This window comes from Gallinula chloropus, assembly GCF_964237585.1.
Source record: "Gallinula chloropus genome assembly, chromosome: 15".
Lineage (NCBI taxonomy): Eukaryota > Metazoa > Chordata > Aves > Gruiformes > Rallidae > Gallinula > Gallinula chloropus.
The window spans coordinates 15,990,388-16,000,529 of NC_140100.1; positions in this window are offsets into that span (position 1 = coordinate 15,990,388).

A 10,142-nucleotide genomic window follows, 5' to 3' on the forward strand; every position below is an offset into this window, starting at 1 on the left:
AGGATTTCACTCTGGGGCCCCCAACAAATTACTGCTCTGGGCTTGGTGATTCACAACTGTAGAAACCCACACAGCTGCACCAAGGTAGTTTTCAATGTAAATTCTGCCTGAAACAGAAAATGGGTATTTATAGAAACGTTTCTAGAACAGGTGCTAAGCATTACAAACAGCAGAGGAGCAAGAAGAGCTCCAAGCAGGAGGTCATAATAACTGTCCTAGTCTTTACAGTTCTGTGTGTTTTCTCACGGTGCTGGCCCACAGCAATGATGTTTGCCTGCAGTATGCAAACTACACAATGCCTGCTTGTTACTTTGTGCCAGCCCAGGGAGCGTAAGCTGCAGCAGCTGGACGGTGAGAGGACAGGTCTGGTTTCTAGGTTTGCCACTGACTCATTCTGCAATTTCAGACAGCCTCCTGCGTACCTGCTTCCCTGGATGGACAGCAGTGGTTAGAACCCACAGATGAGGAAAGAATTACTTCTTGTAAATCAATGCTTTTTCTGGTTTTAAATGAGATACAGTCAAAGCACAAGTTCAACAATTGCTTCCTGAATGTGTCGTGCAAAATACTTCTATGACCTTCAGTTATAATAGAGACAAACCCCAGAGATTCACTCACTGGGACATGGCTCCTCAGATCCATATATCTTGTCTGTTAGGTTTGGGTTGACTCTTTTTCTTGGTTCATTCTGGGGGCTTTAGCTGGGGTTTTTTTGTGCTTATAATCATAATTATATGAGAAATTTAATAAGATCACATTGTAATCATGAAAGAATACCGACATGAGTATTTTACAGTTTTGATTCAAAACATGACCTGCATTTTCCCTCTTATTTTTCCATAATTCAGAATTGTCACTGCACTAAAGCTGTGGTACCCAGTGTGGAAAAAGAGGTGGGTGACAGATTTCACTCGTGTGGTAGTGTGTACAGTAGTTAAATTTCTCCTCAACATAATTAATTGTCTTTTTAACCACAGAAGAAAAGGATTCGGGATTTCATACCACATGATGATGTGTGAGACTTATTCCCCCACAAAACACACTGTGCAGGAGTGCACAGCCTGGCTCTGGTGGAGCAGTCTGGCACCATGATCTGTACGCTCGTCTCTATGCAGATGGAACTGCTTACTGTGGCTTCTGCACTGGTTTCAGCAGGCCAGGTGCACAGTGGTACAGGAGCTTCTTCCTGTTCAAGATTAGTGGATAAACACGAATTGGCAAATTCTGCTTTAGGCACAAGGAGAGAAAAGTATGAATACAGACCATGGATGATGCCAGAAATGTCCTCAGGAAGTCAGTGTCTCCATCGAGTCATGAAACGGGCTCTGGCTTCCTTCATGCATTGACAGCCCAGGGAAGGAGCCCCAGGTACCACCAGAACACCCTTCCCATGTCGGATGGAGCAGCAGGTGGCAGCTTACCCACAGCGCGATTTGAGTTCTTGCGTTTCAGATGCTGTTGAACCTTTTCACTCACAGACAGGAGAGTCACAGTCTGATCTGGGATCTGAAGAAGACAGTCCTGAAAGTATCTTCATGGTATCCACAGGCACGATCAGCGAATTCCAGGGCAGCCAAGCTGAGTCCAATGCTTTAATCCTTTTACCAATATAATCCACTGATTTTGGTGAAATGCTCTTTAATTTCACTTAAATGAAGTATTTTCCTGTGCCACAAGTTCCCATCGCTCTTGCATTTTTATATTCATTCTGTAGCTCTCCCTAAGAGCCCTTGTTATTTTAGAAAGGGACCAGCTGCCTAATGATGTGATTGTCCTCTGCAGCAGGTTCCAACACTCCCCATTGGCAGGACAGGCACAGTCATTGCTGGAGTAAAAGTCTTTATGAAATCAACACCTCTCACATGCCCAAACCTTCAGGCTGTATCCCAGCTGCTGAACACTCCTAACGGTGCTGCAGCAGCCCAGGGACACCACGTGTGTGCTGTCGGATGAATGAATCTGCTCCTTCACCAGGTTCACACCTCCTACCAGTTGTAGTGGGGTGTGTGGGAGGACTGTCTGTGCTTCAGCTGCTTCTATTACCCATTTCTTGCCTGGCTTTTTTGCTGTAGAATAATGACACTGGGGTTTTTACTGTGGCTTTTGACTGAATGGCGTAGGTGTGTTTATTTCAAACACTGGCTTTTCTTCAACTAAGTAGCTTTCTAAATAGGTAGGTCTATAGCATTTTGGTATTAATTCCCAGCTTCACAGAGAAGAGGGAAGTTTAAATTGACAGTGGTGAGTCTTCAAAAGGGTCTGACAGCAGGCATATAATCAGAAGATCCTGACAAAGAGTTAATTCTCCCTGACAGACCTTGCTATACATCTGAACCATACATTATCTCAAACCCTATGTCCTGTGGTTCACCTGCTGCTTTCACTGCCTGCCTGAGATTCTCCAGAACTTCTGAAGAATAGTATCTATAGAGCACTTCTGAAATGGCATTTTGGGGGACCATTCTTATCTGCCCCTGCCCCTAAACAGCATGCTACAAATGCTTATTCTCAAAGCAGAAATGAATCCAACATAACTGTTTCTCCATTCAGTGAAACACTGTGGTGGTTGCTCTCAGAAACAAGGGTCAAGCTGTGCCAGAAAAAGCTCACTCGTTCAGCAGAGGATGACTTCTCAGTGCAAGGAAAATGTATTTGATGGGTAATATGCAGATGGGTGGTACCACCTGCAATAACACAGGTTTGGGGAAATGACTCACTACAGGAGTACAGGAGACATTTTCTCTTACCAAGATTCTTGTGCAACCTTCATTTCTGAGTAATTTTGATAGGAGGAAGTTAATATTAAAAACAAACACACACACACACACCCCAAGTGCTTTGTTGGGAGAAGTGTGATGTATCAACCAGCTTCAAAACAAGAGCTGTCATACCTGAACTCAGCAGCTATTTATAAGGCAAAATATTCAGCCAACCAATGAAAAAAACCCAGAAGCATTGAGAATAAATTCATTAAGTGACATTAAGATAAGGATACTGTTAACAGAAACTGTAGTTATGCTGTGCTAATATTTCATCCCCTGCCTTGTACAATACACATGATATCCTCTAAGCAGCACACTTTTTTGTTATATATGGACTGTGTGCACACACACTCCCCAAAAGAGAGATGACTGGATCCTGATGGGTCTCCTGCAGCGATACTTACCTGCAGTGAATATTTAATTGGGAAAAAGCCGTCGTGAGTTTCAACACTGAAATAATAAAACAAAAACTCTGACCAGAAAACTAAAGATTGTAATTCTATTGTGTCAGTAATTAAGCAGGGAGACTGAAATTCACCTCTCCCAGAAGAGAACCTATTTACCACATTTGAACAAGAAAGCTTTGGTCTGCCACTGCCCATGCTTGTGCCAGCTTCTTGCCTGACTGTACTTCAGAAATACTGCTGGCACAGTTATCAAGAGAAAGAGGCTTTCTGCTAGGACTGTTACACACCCTCCACAAGCAGCATTCTCCAGGCTGACAAAGGAATTCTTCGGGCTGTATCGTTGCTTCTACATCATTGGTTTTGTGCTGGCTCTTCTGGGTAGCACACGCACATTTTTTCCCACTCACTAAGGCAACTCGCCTGCACTCCCAGGTCTTATAGGACAGGTTTGGGCTGAGGCCTCTCTAGTTCTCTAAAGTCATTTACAGAAAAACATCCAAAGAACAAAGTTCCTTTTAAATCACCTCATTGCAACTGTCTTAAAAATCTGTAAGATCAACATGCATGTGAAAAACCCCACACTTCCCAAAAGTTACAGCCCTTCAAGGAACAGCAGCCTCACAGTTATCTCCTCCAAAAGCATTAAAACTCTCTGAAACAGTTACCTTCAGAAGCCCGTGTTTTGTTCAGCTCACTCTTTAACTGTATGGCTGGGAGGAGATAAGCTGCTGAACAGGGGACATGCTGCTAACAAAGAAAAACAAGGGGTTATTAAAGGATTCATCACGTTCATTAACTCTCACAAGCTGCACAGAACAAAGCTCTTTTTAGACAAAATATTGTTTAATGTTACTTGGGCACAGTGGAAATTCGAGAACAATGAGGATTGAGCCTGTTTGGTTCTGCACATTTTAATTAGACTGCTGCTTTGAAAGGAGTGGTGTTGCTGTCCCTGCATCTGCTATTTCCAAAGAAGATTAAAGAACAAAACAACTGAAAAGAAAAAATGCTCCTTAAAAATAGTAATTATAATAGCAATAGTATAAGCATTGTCCCAGACAACTTCTGTATCCTTTACTACCTTCAGAGTTTACTTAGCCAGGAGCCAAGCTATGGGAAAGACTGGGTGCACAGCACAGAGAAGCAGTGTTCATAGGGTACAGACCCTTTGGGGATGGACAGTACCTTTTCCTTTGTCTGCTGCTCCACTACCAAGGACAATGCCTAAAACACTAACTCTGCCAGCCAGGCCAGCTTGAGCTGATGCTTGTCAGAACGCCACTAACATTGTTATGTCGGTGCAATGGTTTGTACAGAACGTAAACTTCATTGTTTTCTTCCTGTCTTAACGTCAGCACTTGCATTTTGTGTTGGGAAAATAATCTCCCCCAGACAATGATTTCAGGGACTTTGCAGGTGGCCAAAACAAATTAAACTCATCAGTGGATTAACACCAAAGGAGTGAGGGAGTTACACAAACACACACGTGCGTGAACACTCCGAGTGACGTGAAGTGCTCGGGGTACACTGCAGCCTAAGGAAGGTATTTCTTCTGGGAACTTGAACCAAAATCTCTAGCCAGTGTTTGTGGACAAGTTTGGGTTACCAGAAGTACTTCAATTTATATTCCCATGTACAGCACCACAGTGCCAACATGTGGACTCTCTCAAGCCAGGAGGGAACCTGTGATTGATCAAGCCATCCATATTCCAGCACGATGCTCCCTGCAAATTGCCTTTTCTGAAACAAAAACACTGGCACAGAGTCATTCTGGAGTAATTAGTCCTGTTTAAAAGCAAGTTCAGTACTTCATTCTCACAATTTCATACTGAAGTAATTATTTTCTGCAACGTTAACACATTCACTAGCTATAGAATAACTGCTTTTGCAACCCAGTGACACCATTACACTTTCTTTGTAGCAGTAATGCCATCTTGCTTCAGTCATCACCAAAACTACAAACTGAAGGGATCTCTAGTGGGCAGAATGCTCCCTCAGCTGGAATTCTGGAGAATTAGGAAGGGGAAAAGAACGGACATGAAAATCCCCCCCAGAACTAGCTTTCTATTCCCACCTCCCTGCAGCCAGCCAGCCAGCACTAAAGCTTCCCAAGGAAACCTGTGTAAAACTCCTCCCATGTGTGTGAGGTAGGGGATGTGGCCAGAGGTGTTATGGAACCACAGGGAAATGGCACCTCCGAGCCCCCCCGTGTCAGGGAGTCACAGCATGAGAAGGGCTGTGAATACACAGCACCTTATGTAGCACTGGAAGTGCCAGTACAGGGTGTCAGTGCAGGGTGAGTTTGGTGTTTCCATTGTCTCACAGAAGTGTTCTTTATTAACAGTCTAGACAAATGATAGGAGGCACAGCTGTATTCTGTTTGATGGCAGGGATGCCCCTGGTGCGTCGGTGTCAGGTCGTAAGCCCCATGTGACATGCTGGCCACCTTCTCTGCATGATTTTACCTCTATATTGAGCTACAAGACTGATGATTTGATGGTACCCAGAAGTGCAAGCTCTCTCTCTGTTACTTCTCTCCTGCTAGAACAGTACTAGCTTACAGCCAGGGGAAGGACATCTCCTGAGGATCAGACACTTAAAAGTTGTCATTGTTCCTCTGTCAGCTCAGCATCCCAGCCCCTGGGATTCTGTTTGTCTCAGGTCAATGGGAGAAAAACACGGTGTCCCTTTATCACTGCCAGAGAATCTATGTATTTCAGACTTGCAATTATTTCTTTTCTACATGCAAGAGTTTCACAGGTGAAAACAAATATTCTCTAACAATGAAGAAGGTCAGATTTGTAATCAAAATGCTGCTGATCAAGATAAAAGCATAAGAACAGTTTAATGGAAGTCTGGATTGTACTTCATGGAATTTATTTTCAGGTGCTTCAGTATCTTAACTGACAGGATGCCTCCTCCTGCCAGTCCTACACCTGGCTTTCAGAGCTCTGAAACTGCTGTCATGGTTTAACCCCAGCACCAGAGTCCCACACAGCCGCTCACTCGCTGCTCCCCAGCAGCATGGGGGAGAGAACTGGAAGCGTGAAAGTGGGAAAGCTCCTGGGTTGAGATAAAGACAGCTTTGCAGGCAAGTAAAGCCAACAAGGAATTCACAAATCCAGGCCCTAGCCCTGTACCCCATGGAGATAATTGACTGTCCCAGCCAAAAGCAGCACAGCCACACACTCAGTGCCCTCCTTCAAAAGAGATTCCCTCCTGTCTCTAACCTTTCCACTCTCAACTCAGGCACTGTACACATCCTTAAAGTGATCTCATGCTTCCCTTCCTCTGATGCGCATTCTTTGCTCAGCAAATTCCTTCCACATTAAGCAACTCTTCTGCTATCTGCAATATTTTCAGCTGTCACAAGTTTTATAAACCATGTAAAAACCATTCACAATGTGCACATCTAAACCCACAGCTATGTCTACTTTGAGCTTTGATGGCAACCCCCCCCAACACACATAACAAACAACTTTGATAGCAAAACTACTGCCTACACCACTCTCCTCCTGCTATTTATCAGTCTGCAGGCTCACAGTACCAAAACCAGAGGGAAATTCTGTCTAAGGAGTGAACTGCAATGACTGTGCCCTGCAGGAGAGGCACCTCCAGCAAAGAACTAGCTCACACCCAACTTACAGGTTGGCAAAGTCTGAAGTGCAGGCTAACTAAGCCTAGATCACACAGCTGAGAACCCTGAGCCTCCAGTGTCACCTGAAAAAAGGGATGGTACATTTAAAACAGATGGCATTTTAGTCCTCATTTCTAGAGATACACAAGCAAGAGACAGAAAGGTTGTGTATACATGCAAAAGTGAGAGAGACACAACTACCCTGGATAATAATGAGCTGAGCACGTGAAGTGTCAGAGAGGTAGAGATGAACACAAAGAATGATAAACTGGTATTTTGGTGTATGAGGCCATGTATTTCTTTTGCTATCTAAAGTAAAAATGATTCATTTATGCCTTTCTGAAGTCTGTGTTTTAGCTGCTCAAAAAGAAAGGCTGTAACTCTAGATTGGAGACCACAGAAAGAAGAGCCCAGCTTAGAAATACTCATCACCAACCCACAATGGAACTTGTGAAGGTGCTAAATTCATTTGAGGGTGCCCCTTTGCAAGCTTGGGGCAGTTCTACAGCTGGACTGTGGAAGACAGCTTATGCCACAGTGCTACATTTGAAGAACCAAAGATGCCTTTTCTTTGAATCTCTTCCAATCAAACAGCTTAACATGCACAAATGTGAAACACAAACACAGCGAGGATGTGAGCACCCAGTGCAGGGAGAGTCGTTGGTCACCAGCAGCATTTGTTAGAGCAGGGTCAGAACAAACAGAGGAGGGAAAACATGTTTTCAGGTCAAGATACCTTAGCTTGTATTCTACATTGTGCTGTGCAAAGATAAACCCCTCTTTGTTACTCACTTGTGCTTCCAGGAACACCAGGAGAGCTCTGGATAGACCTGGCTCTTGAAAAAGCCATGGCGCTGAAACACAGCATGGGGTTTCTTCTCCAGTTCTCAGCTACATCTCCACAGATTCCTGGGAAGAGAATTTGCCAGAGTTTAGGAACATAAATTTATAATCTCCTGGCACCTAATCAAACTTAAACTAGTTGAGTGTCTTCAGCTCTGTGTCAGGCCTCATTAATATCATGAAAGATATTTAGGAAAACTCCTCCACAGCCTTCCTTCAAGAGAGGTACATCACTTGTACTTTGGCACAGCCTCAATTCATGTTTGCCCCAAAGGCTTTCTGGACACATTTATCTCCACCTGCTTCTTCTAAGTAATGCTAAACTTAATTTCTAGAATGTCTTTTGAGATTGTTCCTTCACCCAAGCCTCAGATAAAGAGAGAATGGTGCTTTCACTGCCGAGCACACGTTCCTGGGTTTTTCTCTTAATAATTTACCTTGTAACTCTTGCCTCTTCTTCCTCCTAGGTAAATAGCTTGCTCTTTTGGCTTTGTTTTTAAAGGCTCATCCTGACTTCAAAGCATTATTCTAAGTATCAGGCTACTCATAGCAGTGCATCACTAATGTACACATTAGAATACCTTTAAATTTCAGGGCATGGCTCAGAGTGCGTCAGTGGAAATTCAGCTTGCTGCCACGCCAAACAGGGAAGACTTACTCCTTTCCAGTTCCTCCCAGTCTCAGCCAAATGTTTTCTTTCCCATTTTGCAGCAGCTCAGGAAATAACCTGATCTCCAGGTGAACTGACTCGTATCTTTCCCATTTCAGTTCACAGAACTGAAAGTTTCACAGAACTGAAAGTTTCACAGAACTGAAAGATTGGTGATTCAGAGGTATTCCTGCTGGGGTGCAACGTGTGTGTGTGAGAACCTTGCAGGGAAGTTGCTACTGAAGTGCAGGAGGCTCTTCCTAACATCATACAATTGAACAGGGGCCTCCGTTTCACTGCTGTGGGACTGACTTAGCCAGGCTGTGAGCTAGCAGTGAAGCAACCTTGAGAGAGGTTTGTAAGCTCATGGCTTGTTCTCACTGAGAAAGAAGGCCTTTTCCCTGCTCTTGCTTTATGCCAGCCAAGGAAAGTGGGTTGTTCTGTAGTTACCTACAAAGAGACTGACTCAGCAAAGGGTCTAAGGAGAGCTAGAAGGCAGCAGGAGGATGGGCAGAATGGTGACAGGGGGGCAGACAGTTTCTCTGCACCCCAGTCCCTACGTGTCAACCCTGAGGGGGTACAGCCTCCTCTTTTCTAAGCACTGCTTTGATAATTTAAGTCAGTCATGATGTGATGATGGATTTATGTGGGTGGTTCTCAATAAGAAAAACTTTCTTAGTATTTATTAAATGAAGAGCTGGTACATTTATTCTGCAAAAGAGATTTAGACAAGAAAAGCTCTTATAGTGCTTTAAGAGCTCAAGAGAACATGACCATTTACAATCCAGTGGGTATTTTGCCAGTGAAATTATCATGTCTCTGCTTTTGTTTTGAGTACCAGCTGCTCATAAGTGGAAAAACCAACTATCAGCCCTGTTAAAAATTCAGTGTTTAAGTTTACACAATTGCTGTGTGCCCCAAAGCCTGAGAAACAGGTTTGTGCACTCTGAAGGACATCTGGCATCTTCTGAAATTCTGTGGGCTAATTGTTTATATCCTAGCAAGGACCTAAGGAATGCAGTCCTGTCAAGGAAGGAAGGAATACTGGATAACACAAGTCATTCTTTTGCTTGGAAATCAGTGGTAATACGCCCTTCTGTTCCTCTGATCAAACACACGTTTGGCTGCGCTCCCTGCGCCACCAACACACACACCCCCCCCCCCCCCCCCCCAACCCAGAAAAAAAAATCACAGCTCAGTACTCATGGGGCTGGCAGAATGAAACTCCACCTCAGAAACCATCAAGAAGCACTTTTAAGGAATGCCCAAGTGTACCTAAGAATTGCCACCTACATGTTCTGTGTGCTGGTGATCTTAAGGTAAGTCTTAATCGCTCTGAAGCCCAGCACCTGCCTCAGTCAGGCCTTTCCTGACTTGCAGGCTGTGTCAAGGCTCAAACAAAAACCCAAGCTTGCAATACAGCATTGCAGTCATTATAAACCTGTGCAATTAAATGCTCCTAATGACAGTAAAAAGCGTACAATAACAAGCCATGCTGTCAGCAGCATTCACCAAGCTTGGTTTCCACCGGGTTTTTATATCTTGTTCAACAGTAGTAACCCAAGAGCTGCTCTGTTCCAAGTGGCATTACCTTGTATCCATGCTGAATGAAATGTATCAGACCCCTAGTGCCTTACAAGGTCACCTAACAGGTTAGTGTTAAAAACCAAACCAGAGAGGAGCCTTTAGTAAGTGGAGAATGCTACACTGAGGGGTTCCTTGTGGCACTAGCTGCTTAGGAAATGTATTTCTTACTTCTGTAGCTTTAGTCCAGCTTCCTCTGTTCCTCCTGTTCCTGCTTCCACCCCGGCCCTGGGCACACGACCTGCTGGGGTTTTTGAGAA